Here is a 12,974-nt window from a genome sequence, read left to right as displayed (position 1 = left end):
TGTGTAAGGAAGACCCCCAGAAGACCCATAAATCCATGTGGGCTTGCAGAAGTGCTGAGTACCCAGGGATAAGAAGTGAGTTGAGAGCAGGACAGGGAGGCTTTGGATTGTGGGAATCTTGGAAGCAGCGACTGTCCCAGAGACCATAGACTAGCAGTAGGATCCAGCCAGCAGGCGCCAGGATGGTGGTAGACCGAGCTCTGTAGACTCAGCAAAAATGCCCACAAGCAGGAAGGTGGATGTGGGACTTAGAGTAGGCCAGGAGACGGAAGAAGGAGAAGCAGATGCCCTGACCAGAAACCATCTCTGACCATCAGTTACCCCCCCATGGGGAAAACAAGGGAGAAAAGGGAAGGGAGAAATCCTGAAACACTGATGATTTATCCGAAAGAGACTGAGCAACCAAAAGAAGCCATTTAAACCTGAAATTATCAAATGATAATTTAAGTAGTGCATTAGCTCCCATAAAAGGCCAGCAACAGAGTGGCTTAAACAACAGAAATTAATGTCTCACAGTTCTGGAGGCTGGGAAGTCCAAGATCAAGGTGCTGGCCAGGTAGGTTTCATTCTGAGGCCTCCCCTCTTGGCTTGCGGATGGCCGCCAGTTTGCAGTGTATTCTCATGACCTCTTTTCAGAGCATAGGGGGAGAGAGGAGTTCTCTGACTTCCCTTCTTTTTCCTCATCTTCTTTGTCTTCTTTGTCTTCGTCTTCTTCGTTGTCGTCTTCATCTTCTTCTCCTCTTCTTCTCCCCCTCTGCCACCACCTCCTCCTCTCCTTCTTCTTCTTTTTCCTCTTCCTCTTCTTCTTCCTCTTCTTCTTCTCTTCCTCTTCCTCTTGTTCTCCTCCTCACTCCTCCACCTCCTCCTCCTCTTCCTCTTCTTCTTCCTCTTCCTCTTCTTTTTCCTCTTCCCCTTCCCCTTCTTTTTTGATTTTTTAGAGCCAGATCCAGGGCATATGAAGTTGCCAGGTTAGGGGTCAAATCAGAGATGTAGCTGTTGGCCTATACCACAGTCATAGCAACTCGGGTTCCAAGCCAAATCTACAACCTACACCATAGCTCACAGCAACACCAGATCCCTGACCCACTGAGCGAGGTCAGGGATTGAACCCACATCCTCTTGGACACTAGTCAGATTTGTTTCTGTTGCATCACAACGGGAGCTCCCCAGCTTCACTTCTTATATAAAGGACATCAATCCAATCAGATCAAGGACCCACCCTTATGACTTTACTTAACCTTAATACCTTCTTCCTCCAAATATAGCCACTCGACCCCATGGGTGTCAAGGCTTTGACATGAATTTTGGGAGGGGCCCACAAATATTCAGTCCATAACACGCAGCAAATTTAAGTGTTTCTTTTTTACCAAGTTGGATTAGGGGCTCAAGATCAAGTTAATTTCCACTATAAACTATAAATAGAATTAAGTTTTTCTATTTGCATCTACTTGTGTGATGCACAATAATATATAAATAGCATAAATATCATGTATACATCATATCTAAGCTACTAGAGAATTTATACAAAATGTTAGCATTGGGAATCATTTGGAAATGCCCTTTGGGGTGATTTATATTATTCTTTCCACATATCTTTCCCCCATATCTAATCTGCATTTCCTTTATAATAAGAAAAAATACCTGCAACACTAAAAAATTGTCAGTATCATCCAGTTGTCAAGATTTGGTACAAAAATGCCAAGCATGGTCCCCCTGGCCATATCTAATCCTGGAAAGATTTAGGGAAATGAGTACTTTCACTGCTCGCTGGTAGAAGCATGAATTGTCCCAATCTTTCCGAAGGGCCCTGTAATAATATGCGTGAAAAGCCTTAAAATATACATCTGCTCTGACTTAGCAATTCTACTTCTAGGAATTTATTCTTTAAGAATTTATTCTAGGGGACATAAGAACATGCATAGAGACATACAAAGATGTTTGTGGCAGCTTTATTTCTATTAGCAAAACCCTAAAAAATAATTGGATCTGACGGTCCAATTATAGGGAACTAATGAAAAGAATTAGGATATACTATAGTATGGAATACTATGCAACATTTGAATCTCAAGTTGTAGAAGCATGTTTTTTTCTTTTTTTCTTTCTTCTTCTTTTTTTTTTTTTTTTGGCTTTTTACGGTTGCACACATGGCATATGGAAGATCCCAGGCCAGGGCTAAAATCAGAGCTACAGCTGCTGGCCACAGCTATAGACATGGCCACACCAAAACTGAGCTGCTTCTGTGACTACACTGCAGCTCACAGCAATGCTGGGTCCTTAACCCACTAAGCAGGGCCAGGGATTGAACCCTCATCCTCATGGATACCAACTGGGTTCGTTATTGCTGAGCCAAAATGGGAACTCCAAGCATATTTGTGTTTACAATATACTGCTAAGTGAAAGATCAGGCTACAAAACTGTAGGCTTTATATTACTTGGTCAGCCACACGTTCCTGCAAAACAAAACATCCAGGAACTCAGTGGCTTACCACACAGAGTTACTCTCAGGCTTACAGTGGGCAGGTTGTCTGAGGTTGGCTGATCTGGGCTGGGCTCTGCTGGGTGGCTCTTCTTCAGGCTGAGGCAGTAGGATGGTCTCCCAGCTGCAAGCTGAGTCAGGGCTATTTCTTCTATCTCTCATCACTCCAGGAAGGCAGGTCCCAGAGCCATTCTCTGAGTGGAACAAGCCCCACCCACAATCACTTTAAACCCTCTGCTCCTTTACATCCACCAGCATTCCATGACCCAAGCAAGCCCACAGCCAAGCCTGTACCAGTAAATCAGGAAAATACTCTCCACTGCCACAAGTGAGAGGAATGGCCAGGCAGCATGGTGAGGGGCATGGGTACCTGCAAGGCAAAGGGCATGCAGAGCAAATAAGATCACCACCTCTGGAGTTCCCTCATGGCTCAGCAGGTTAAGGATCCAGTGTTGTCCCCTCTGTGGATCTAGTTATAGCTATGGCATGGGTTTGATCCCTGGCCCAAGAACTTCTGCCTGCCATGGGCATAGCCCAAAAAAAAAAAGCCATCCCATCTTTGGAGATTTTTAAAACAAATACCATGTAATATCTACCTCTCAATGATCTATTGATGAAAGAATCTTTTCTGTAAAAGATGGGTTTTGCATGGAGTGACAGCAATATTGACCATGGCTTAAAATTAAAGCATTAACTTTTCTCATGGAACCAGAAGACTCAGGCAGGCAGACCAATGGTGTCATCAAGGAGGCAAGCTCCTCTGTCATCCTGACCAACCATTTCAGCATGTGGCCTTCATCCCTAATTCACCAGATGCTGATGTCCTGCAGGTATGGGTGTGCCTGCTCCCCAACCCTTCAATTTTTCAGTAGTATCGATTTTGTTGACGTGGCTTCATATGGACTTTGTCTCTATCTTGGTGGGTAGCAAGAGCTGCTGAGGACTGTAGTTTTCCTTTTTGTCCTCTTTTGTAAAGAAATACCTGGCTTCCGGGATTAAAAATAAAAACTGTTGATTGGGAGTAGCTGAAACAAACCCGACTAGCATCCATAAGGATGCAGGTTTGCTCTCTGGCTTTGCTCAGTGGGTTGAGGATCCGGCATTGCCACGAGCTGTGGTGTAGGTTGCAGATGTGGGATGGATCCCACGTTGCTGTGGCTGTGGCATAGGCCAGCAGCTGTAGACTCCTAGACTGGGAACTTCTATGTGCCGTATGTGTGGCCTTAAAAAGCAAAAAAAAAAAAAAAAAAAAAAAACCTTTTGATTGACACGTTTTCTAGTCACCCAACATTTTTACCCAAATCTGATGTCAATTTCTCTGAAGAGATTACCCAGACCACTGGCTTCCCCTTGAAGCCGCAGCAGCAGCAACGGCAATTTAATACTCGTGGTTATCACAGGGTTCAGCCATAAGCAGTTCTTGCTTAGAAAGAAAACAAAACAAAAGGATACCTCCAATATGTTTGCAATTTTATTCCTTGCTGGGAAGGGCCTAGTAAAAACGCTTCTTGTGGCATAGCTGGCACAGAAGAGAAACCCATCAAAGGCAGGAGGCCAAGGGGGTGCAGCTACAATTGACTTCAGCCATTGCGGCTTTCAAGTTAAAGGAAGCCGACGGCAGCCAATGTCTCCTGGCAGAACTGTCAGCTTATCAGATCTCCACCAGGGACCCAGAGCATGGGGAGGTCGTCCTGAAGGCTGGGAATTATTGCCTTGACTTGAATTTAGAATCAAGTTGGACTGGTTCCCACCCTAATGAGAATCATTGGTCCCAAGTTTACTTTTTTTATTTTTTTAAAGAAAAAGAACATTAACTTTTATTATATAAGTTTCAGGTGTATAGTGTTCAATTTCAACATATTACACACTACACAGTGATCACCCCCACAAGTCTAGTTACCATCCATCACCATGCAGTTTCCCCTTTCACTCATTTCACCCAACCGCTAACCTCCTTCCTCTCTGGTAACCACTAATCTGACTTCAGCATCTATGCGTTTGTTTTTGTTTTATTTTGTTTATTCCTTTCTCACGTTTTTTAGATTCCACATCTGAGTAAAAATCATAGCGTTTTGTCTTTTTCCATCTGATTGATTTCACCGAACAAAATACTCCATCCATGTTGCTGCAAATGACAAGCTTTCACTGTTACTGGGCTGCATAGTATTCCACCGTATAAATATACCACACTATACGCATTCCTCCATGAGTGAACAGTCAGGTTGCTTCCACATCCTGGCTACTGTAAACAGTGCTGCAATGAACATCGGGGTACATATATCTTTTCAAATTACTGCTTTCATGCTCTTCAACTAAATACCTAGAAACGGAATAGCTGCATCACATGGTAGCTCGAGTCTCAACTTTTTGAGGCATTTCCACATTGTTTTCCATAGCTGCTGTACAAAATTACAGCTCCAACAATGTACAAGGATTCCCTTTTCTCTACAACTCTCCAATATTTGTTATTTCTTATCTTTTTGATAATAGCCACTCCAACAGGTGAGAGATGATATCTCATTGAGATTTTGATTGGCATTTCCTTAATAATTAGTGATACTGAACATTGTTTCACATGCCCGTTGGCCATCTGTATATCTTCTTTGGAAACATGTCTACTCAGATTCTCTGCCCACTTTTTAATCAGTTTTGTGTTGTTGTTGCTGTTGTTGCTAGGTTGTATGAGTTCTTTATATAGTTTGGACTTAACAGATAAATCATTGGCAAATATTTCCTCCATTAGGTAGGTTGCCTTTCTAGTTTGTCAATGGGTTCCTTTGTATGCAGAAGCTTTATGCTTTGATATAGTCCCACGTGTTTATTTTTGCTCTTCTTAATTTTGCTTTTCATGTCAAAAAATCAGCTCCAAGATTAATATCAAGGAGCTTACCATCTGTTTTCTTCTAGGAATTTTAAGATGTCAGGTCTTATATTCAAGTCTCTTTTTTATTACATAATGAATTTTATTACATTTATAGGTGTACAACAATCACCACAACCAAATTTTACAGAGGCTAGTTTACTTTTTAAAAGAAAGTTTTCAGAGTTCTGGTTGTGGCTTGGCTGGTTAAGAACCTGACTAGCAACCATGAGGACGCAGGTTCAGTCCCTGGCCTTGCTCAGTGGGTTAAGGATCCACCACTGCCACGAGCTGTGGTGTAGGTTACAGAGGCAGCTTGCATCCAGTGTTGCTATGGCTTTGGCACAGGTCGGCATTTACAGCTCCTATTCAACCCCTAGCCTGGGAATTTCCATATGCTGCAGGTTTGGCCCTAAAAAAAAAAAAAAAAAAATTAAAAAGAAACTTTAAGCTATCAGGAACCCAAAGTCATAGGATAGAGACTTCACAGTCTATTTTTTATGCTTAGAATTTAAGGGGGAGTTGTTTTCTTTTTCTGTTACTTGACTAATGTAAGAGCCAATCCCCCTGGACACACTTCTCCATCTTACACTCTATGGGCCTCTCTCTCTTTCTTCTTTGAAAATGTCAAAATGCCCACCTCTTAAGTCTACTGCTCTTTCGATTTTGACAAATGAGAACCCATATAACTATTACCCAGAGCAAGAGAGAGAACCTATCTATCATTCCAGAAAATTCCCCTGTGCCTCTTTTGCAGCCACCCAGCACTAATTTCGTTTCTATCACTATGAGTTAGTTTTGCCTGTTCTTGAACTTCATATTAATAGAATCATAAAGTATGTATTCTGGGAGCTTTTTGGCTTTTTGGCTCAGAAGGTTAAGAACCTGACTAATATCCATGAGGATATGTGTTCAATCCCCCTGGCCTCATTCAGTGGGTTAAGGATCTGGCATTGCCTTGAGCTGTAGTGTAGGTTGCAGACGCAATTTGGATTCTGAGTTGCTGGGGCTGTGGTGTAGGCAGGAGCTGGAGCTCTGATTCGACCCCTAGCCTGGGAATTCCATATGCTGCAGATGCAGCCCTGAAAAGCAAAAAAAATAAAATAAATAAACAAATAAATAGGTAGGTATTCTTTTGTGTTTAGCTTATTGTGCTCAACATAATGTTTCTCAGATTCACCTGCAATGGTGCCTGTATCAAGAGTTTGTTCCTTTTGACTGATGAGTAGTATTCCATTGTAAAAATATACCGTAATTTGTTTATCCACTCTCTTATTAATGTCCCTAGTTATTAGGAATAAAGCTATCATGACCTCCTTGAAAACATCTCTTTGTGGAATAGGTGTTCATTTCTCCTGGGTATGTACCTAAGTGGATTTTCTGGCTCATAAGTTAAATGTATGTTTAACTAAAGTTTTACTATTCTATGCTTTATCAACCACGCATGGTTACCAAAACTCAACATCGTCAGTCCTATAATTTTAGACATTTTGATGAGTGTGTTGCAGTATATCACTGTGAGTTTTTTTTTTTTTTTTTTTTTTGCTTTTTTAGGGCTACCCCCGAAGCATATGGAGGTTGTCAGGCTAGGGGTCAAATCAGAGCTGTTGCTACTGCCCTACCCCAGAGCCACAGCAACGTGGGATCCAAGCCACATCTGCAACCTACACCAGAGCTCATGGCAATGCTGGATCCTTAACCCACTGAGCAAGGCCAGGGATGGAAGTTGCATCCTCATGGATGCTAGTCAGATTCGTTTCCACTGAGCCATGACAGGAACTCCATACTGTGGTTTTACTTTGCATCCCCCTGTTGCCTAATGGTGATGAACACCTCATACATTTCTTGGCTATTCAAGTATCTTCCTTTTTTTTTTTTTTTGTCTTTTTGCCTTTACTTGAGCTGCTCCCACGGCATATGGAGGTTCCCAGGCTAGGGGTCTAATCAGAGCTGTAGCCACCGGCCTACACACAGCCACAGCAACACAGGATCTGAGCTGCATCTGCAACCCACACCACAGCTCACAGCAACGCCGGATCCTTAACCCACTGAGCAAGGCCAGGGATCGAACCCACCACCTCATGGTTCCTAGTCAGATTCGTTAATTACTGCGCCACGATGGGAACTCCTCAGGTATCTTCCTTTGAAAGTGCTTGTTAAAGATTTTTGTCCAGATCCCTTTGGCAGCACATATACTAAAATCAGAACAATACAGAGAAGATTAGCATGGCCCCTGGGCAAGGACGCCATGCAAATTTGTGAAGTATTCCTTTTTTTTTTTTGTCTTTTTGTCTTTTTGTCATTTCTAGGGCTGCTCCTGTGGCATATGGAGGCTCCCAGGCTAAGGATCAAATCGGAGCTGTAGCCACTGGCCTACACCAGAGCCACCTCAATGCGGAATCCGAGCCATGTCCGTGACCACAGCTCATGGCAAAGCCGGATCCCTAACCCACTGAGCAAGGCCAGGGATTGAACCTGCAACGTCATGGTTCCTAGTCAGATTCGTTAACCACTGCGCCATGACGGGAACTCTAAGTATTCCATATTTTTATGTGGGAAAAGCATCTGAAAAAGAATGAATGTGGACACATGTATAACTGAATCACTTCATATTAATAGAATCACAAAGTGTGTATTCTGGGAGTTCCCATCATAGCTCAAAGGGTTAAGAACCCAACTAATATCCATGAGGATATGAGTTCGATCCCTGGCTTCGTTCAGTGAGTTAAGGATCTGGCATTGCCTTGAGCAGTGGTGTAGGTCACAGATGCAGCTTGGATCCCCAGTTGCTGGGGCTGTGGTGTAGGCAGGAGCTGGAGCTCTGATTCGACCCCTAGCCTAGGAACTTCCAGAAAATTGGGTACAATTTTCTGTTGTACAACAGAAATTATCACAACCTTGTAAATCAACTATACTTCAATAAAACTTTAAAAAATGGATATGGTCCCCAGACCCAGGAAAGAAAATATTTTTGTCCATTTTTTGTGAATTGGGTTTTTTAATTATCAATTTTTAGGAATTCTTTATGATTCTAGATGAAGTCCTTTTCATGTAGATGTTTCTTGAATTTTTTCTCCCAATCTGTAGCTCAGCTTTTCATTTTCTTTTTTTGTGTGAAAATTTGAAAGGAAAAACTGAATGGTATTGGCCATGGCAAATACAAATGTGTAGGTTATAGGCACTTTTTGTGAAATTAGAATCACATAAAAGCTACGACAAAAAGCAATTCTATTTCTGCGACATAATGCTCTAAAAAATAGTTTCTTAATTTAGTAGTTTCAACCTGTTCTGTGGTCCTTGCGATGATGCTTTTTTCATCAATTTATTATTATCAATGCAAAAATCCAAAAGAGAACATTTTTATCCTGGGATTAAGAATTGATCTTTTATTACCTGGGAACCCAAATTATCTATGAAATGTGTGACATGAGTTTGAGGAAAAGAGGAAAGAGGCATTCCTGTTGTGGCTTGGTGGTAACAAACCCAACTAGTATCCATGAGGGTGCAGGTTCAGTCAGTGTGTTAAGGATCCGGCATTGCCGAGAGCTATGGTGTAGGTCGAAGATGCAACCTGGATCTGATGTTGTTGTGGCTGTGGTGTACACCAGCAGCTGTGTCTCCAATTCAATGCCTAGCCTAGGTACTTCCACGTGCCGTGGGTGTGACCCCAAAAAGACAAAAAAAAAAGAAAGAAAAGAAAAGAAGAGAAAAGAAAAGAAAAGAAGAGAAAAGAAAAGGAAAGAAAAGGTGTCTCAGGTCACCGGCATCTCATCACCCCCAATCCTCATCCCAATTCCAGTCCCATCTAAGTCCTTCAGTTTCCGAGTTAACACTGTAATCGGCTCTGTGCAAGGGTGGACTCAGCTTGAGCCTTCTTTCTGCACTAAAGTGGGGTCCCATGATGCCTGTCCCACGTCAGGGGACCCCAGCTGCACCAAGACTAACGACCATCCCCTTGGAGTCTCTTTTCCCAGCATGCCTTTCCTTAGGTTTGCATCAGAAGAAGAATTAGGCAAAAGTCCCTTCTCACTCAGTCCCAAAGTAACCCGCCTCAGGAAACTAACTTTTCCAAACTGACTGTCAGAGCAGGGGATGCTGGGACAGGATGCTTTGCTTCCACAGCCAAAACCTCTTCTCTCCTCTAGGTTGAGGTAGAGTAACACCTGCTCTTGGGTAACGTGTGTCCAAAGCCCATTGCCCCACACCCATCCAGCCAAGCCCTTGGTCATGCTTGCCCGTGGACTCTGTGCATCAAGAGGGTGGCCTCTGTGGCTGACCAGTCCCCACTGCTGTTTCCCACAGCCTTTTCTGACCATCAGTTCTAAGACAATCCTAATTTCTTCCAATAAATCCCCCCCCCCACACACACACAGGCCACTTGAGTCTTTCTTATAGTCCTTGAGTTGATTGCAGCCACTTGCAACCCAAATAAGCTTGACCAGGCTGGGGAAAACCAACATGTGTAAAAGTGGGGGAAACAGAAATGTCACAAGTGCCCTGCATGAAAGAGGGCACAGCAGCGCCACACAGAACGTACCAAGCAAGTTAGACAAGGGATGGCAAATCAGGACCACACGGCCAAGGTGACCCAGCTAGTGGAGCAGTGGGAAGCTGGAGGAGGCACCCTTGAAAACAGCTTCAAATGGGGCAGTTGCGGCTGGGGAGGGCTGGTCCACTGCATGACATTGAAGCATGAAGAGATATGTATTTCCAGGGAAACTGGGGCAAGAGTAACCAAAGAGCAAAGTCCTAGGGACCTTCTAAATGCAGAGTAAAGAGAGGTTTGGGAGTTCCCACTGTGGCTCAGAAGGTTAAGAATCTGACTAGTATCCGTGAGGATGCAGGTTTGATCCCTGGCCTCACTCAGTGGGTTAAGGATCCAGCATTGCCGTGAGCTCTGGTGTAGGTCTCAAACTCGGCTTGGATCCCATGTTGCTGTGGCTATGGCACAGGCTGGCAGCTGTAGCTCCTATTTGCCCCCTAGCCTGGGAACCTCCATATGCCACAGGTGCAGCTCTAAAAAGAAAAAAAAAAAAGAAGAGAGGTTTGCAGGTCACCCACCCAAGGCTGGTTCCAACCCACGTGGATGCAAAGGGCAGTAGGACCCATCAATTCCAGTTTTCACATCCAGCTGTCACTAGATCTCCTTCCAGCTATTCTCATGCCAGGCAGAGTCTTAGGTGCCAAAGACCTACCCATAAATCCAGCAAAGGTCCCTGTCCTCAGGGAGTTTACATTCTATTTACTAAGCATCTATGGTCAGCTAAAACACTCTGCTAAGCACTTCGCATGCAATCTCAGGGCAACCCTATGGGATGGGTACTGTAACAAGCTGCATGGCACCATTGATGAAATGAGGCTTAGAGAGATGAGGAAACCAGCCCAAGCATGCACAGCTGCTGAGTGGCCGAAGTGAGACTGAGCAGACCGCCTGGCTCCGGGGTCCAAGGTCTTGACCTCCATCCAGGTAGAAGTGGCAATCAAGGCTTACCCTCCCCGCCTCACGTGCCTATATTAGAAAGCTGGAAACTCTTCTAAGCACTGGGATACAGAGAAAGGGACCTCAGTCTGGTGAGAGATGCAGCCATGTTTGATCTCAACAAAAGGAGCTCTAAAGAAGGAGTCATTTATGGCCAGGATGTAGGTTCAGGGACAAACATTCTGAAGAGGAAACTTCAAAGACTGAGGCCAAGAGAGGGGAGAGAGCAGGGGACCCGGGGGAAGACAAGAGATTCTAGTCTCTTGTCGGGATGGAGATGGAGGAGGGGGCAGGGGGAGGGGAGATGAAGGGTGGTTCATGGGAAGCGGGTGGGAGGGAGTGTCCAGATATCCTGTGCCTAGCACCTGTCTGTCACCTCTGAAGAAGGAAGGGAGAAAGGGAAGGAGTAGGGAGAAAGGGAAGGGGAGAAGGAGAGGTTAAAAAACCAAGGTGGGACGGGTTGTGAAAGACTTTCAGTGTTCTAGTAAAAAGTATGGGCTTCTTGTTGTCAGTGGGGAACCACTGATGGTTTAAACAGGAAAGCGATAAGCCAGTACTCAACCGAAAGTGTGTTTCAGTGTTAGATAGATAGATGATAGATAAAAGATAGATAGATAGATAGATAGATAGATAGATAGATAGATAGATAGATAGATAGATAGTAGATAGCTAATAGGTAGAGAGATAATAGATGATTGATAGGTAGGTAGGTAGATGACAGACAGGTGATAATTAAATAGATGATATAGATAATTGATGGATAATAGATGATAGTGTCAACTAAAAAAATACAACCTGAAAGTTGAGAGTTAAGTTTTCCTTGGGGTGAACTTAGGACTTAAGCCCAGGAGACAGCATCTCATGTATCCCTGACAAACTGCTCCCAAGGAGGCAAGGGGGAACCTAGAATATATGAGTTTTTGCAGCAAAGGGAAGGGAGTAGGAATAAATACTAGATAACCAGATTTACAGAAGATTTACAGAAAATCATTTCTATGGGGAAAGGTAAAGGGCTGGGCTTACTGGAATCACTCCTTTGACAGGCTTCCCTGAGTTCCCTCAGGGCTTATTGGCCCACACTTGGGAGTGGCTGTTCTTGCAGGTGACTCGGAAATGCTGCCCCAAAGAGGAAAGCAGGAATATCAAGATATAAGTCCTAAAGGTGAAGGAGGAGGGGCATGCAGCTGTGCACACATTTTACAGCAGTTTTCTGCTGGTTTCGTGAAGGTTACTACTAGTCATAGACATTAGTCACCATGGACAAATTTGAGTGTTTTTTTTAGACATGAGGATGATACCAGAAAGACGATCCCGGAATCCGGGTTCTTATTCACAGCAGTCAAAGAATGAACTCCAAGAACACTCAGGCAGGAAGCAAGTGAAGTTTTTATCAAAGAAAAGCAAAGGAGTTCCCATCATGGCTCAGTGGTTAATGAATCTGACCAGGAACCATGAGGTGGCGAGTTTGATCCCTGGCCTTGCTCAGTGGGTTAAGGATCCGGCATTGCCATGAGCTGTGGTGTAGGTTGCAGATGCGGCTTGGATCCCACATTTCTGTGGCTCTGGTGTAGGCTGGCGGCTACAGCTCCAATTCGACCCCTAGCCTGGGAACCTCCATATGCTGTGGGAGAGGCCCTAGAAAAGGCAAAAAGACCAAAAAAAAAATTAAAAAATAAAGAAATGCAAATAGCTCCCAGGACAGCTGGGAGGGGGGGAAGAAGAGCCCCCTTTCTCTATTGTCCTATAGGGGTTTTTATTCCTTAAAGTTGGGGGGGGGGTACCAACGTGGGGTCTAGAAAGATGTGGTTTTCTCCCATTGGCCTTGTTCAATTACTCATATCAGTCCTTGTCAAATAGGGTCTTAGGGGTGGAGATGTCCCATAAGTCTCATAGTTTCTTTGCCCTTTTCTTCTGTAAACTGAGTCACAGGGGATTAGAGATTAATGGGTGTAGGTACCCTCCCTATAGTAAACAAGGCCTGTGGGGATGTTACTCCCTGGAACCCGTAAGTCACAAATGTTCATCCATGGCCATATCAAAGAATGCATGGAAGCCCAGGCTCCTACACTGACACCTGAGTTACTATTCTGCTTCAAGGAGATGGAGGAATTGGGCTCATAAAATCTTCTAAAAATATCTATCTGAAGACCTGTTCTTCC

At 43.9% G+C, this 12,974-nt stretch overlaps 1 non-coding gene across 1 annotated transcript; it reads left to right on the top strand.

Annotated features, from left to right (window-relative positions):
* The first annotated feature begins 7,510 nt into the window (after nt 1-7,510).
* On the top strand, nt 7,511-7,614 carry LOC125113979 (U6 spliceosomal RNA). Its single transcript, XR_007131658.1, has one exon. It is a non-coding gene; the product is annotated as a U6 spliceosomal RNA (small nuclear RNA).
* Nucleotides 7,615-12,974: the final 5,360 nt, after the last annotated feature.

This window comes from Phacochoerus africanus, chromosome 1 (genome assembly GCF_016906955.1).
Source record: "Phacochoerus africanus isolate WHEZ1 chromosome 1, ROS_Pafr_v1, whole genome shotgun sequence".
In the NCBI taxonomy this organism is placed as follows: domain Eukaryota; kingdom Metazoa; phylum Chordata; class Mammalia; order Artiodactyla; family Suidae; genus Phacochoerus; species Phacochoerus africanus.
Note: the sequence above shows the minus strand (reverse complement) of the source record. Positions and strands in the feature narration are given on the sequence as shown.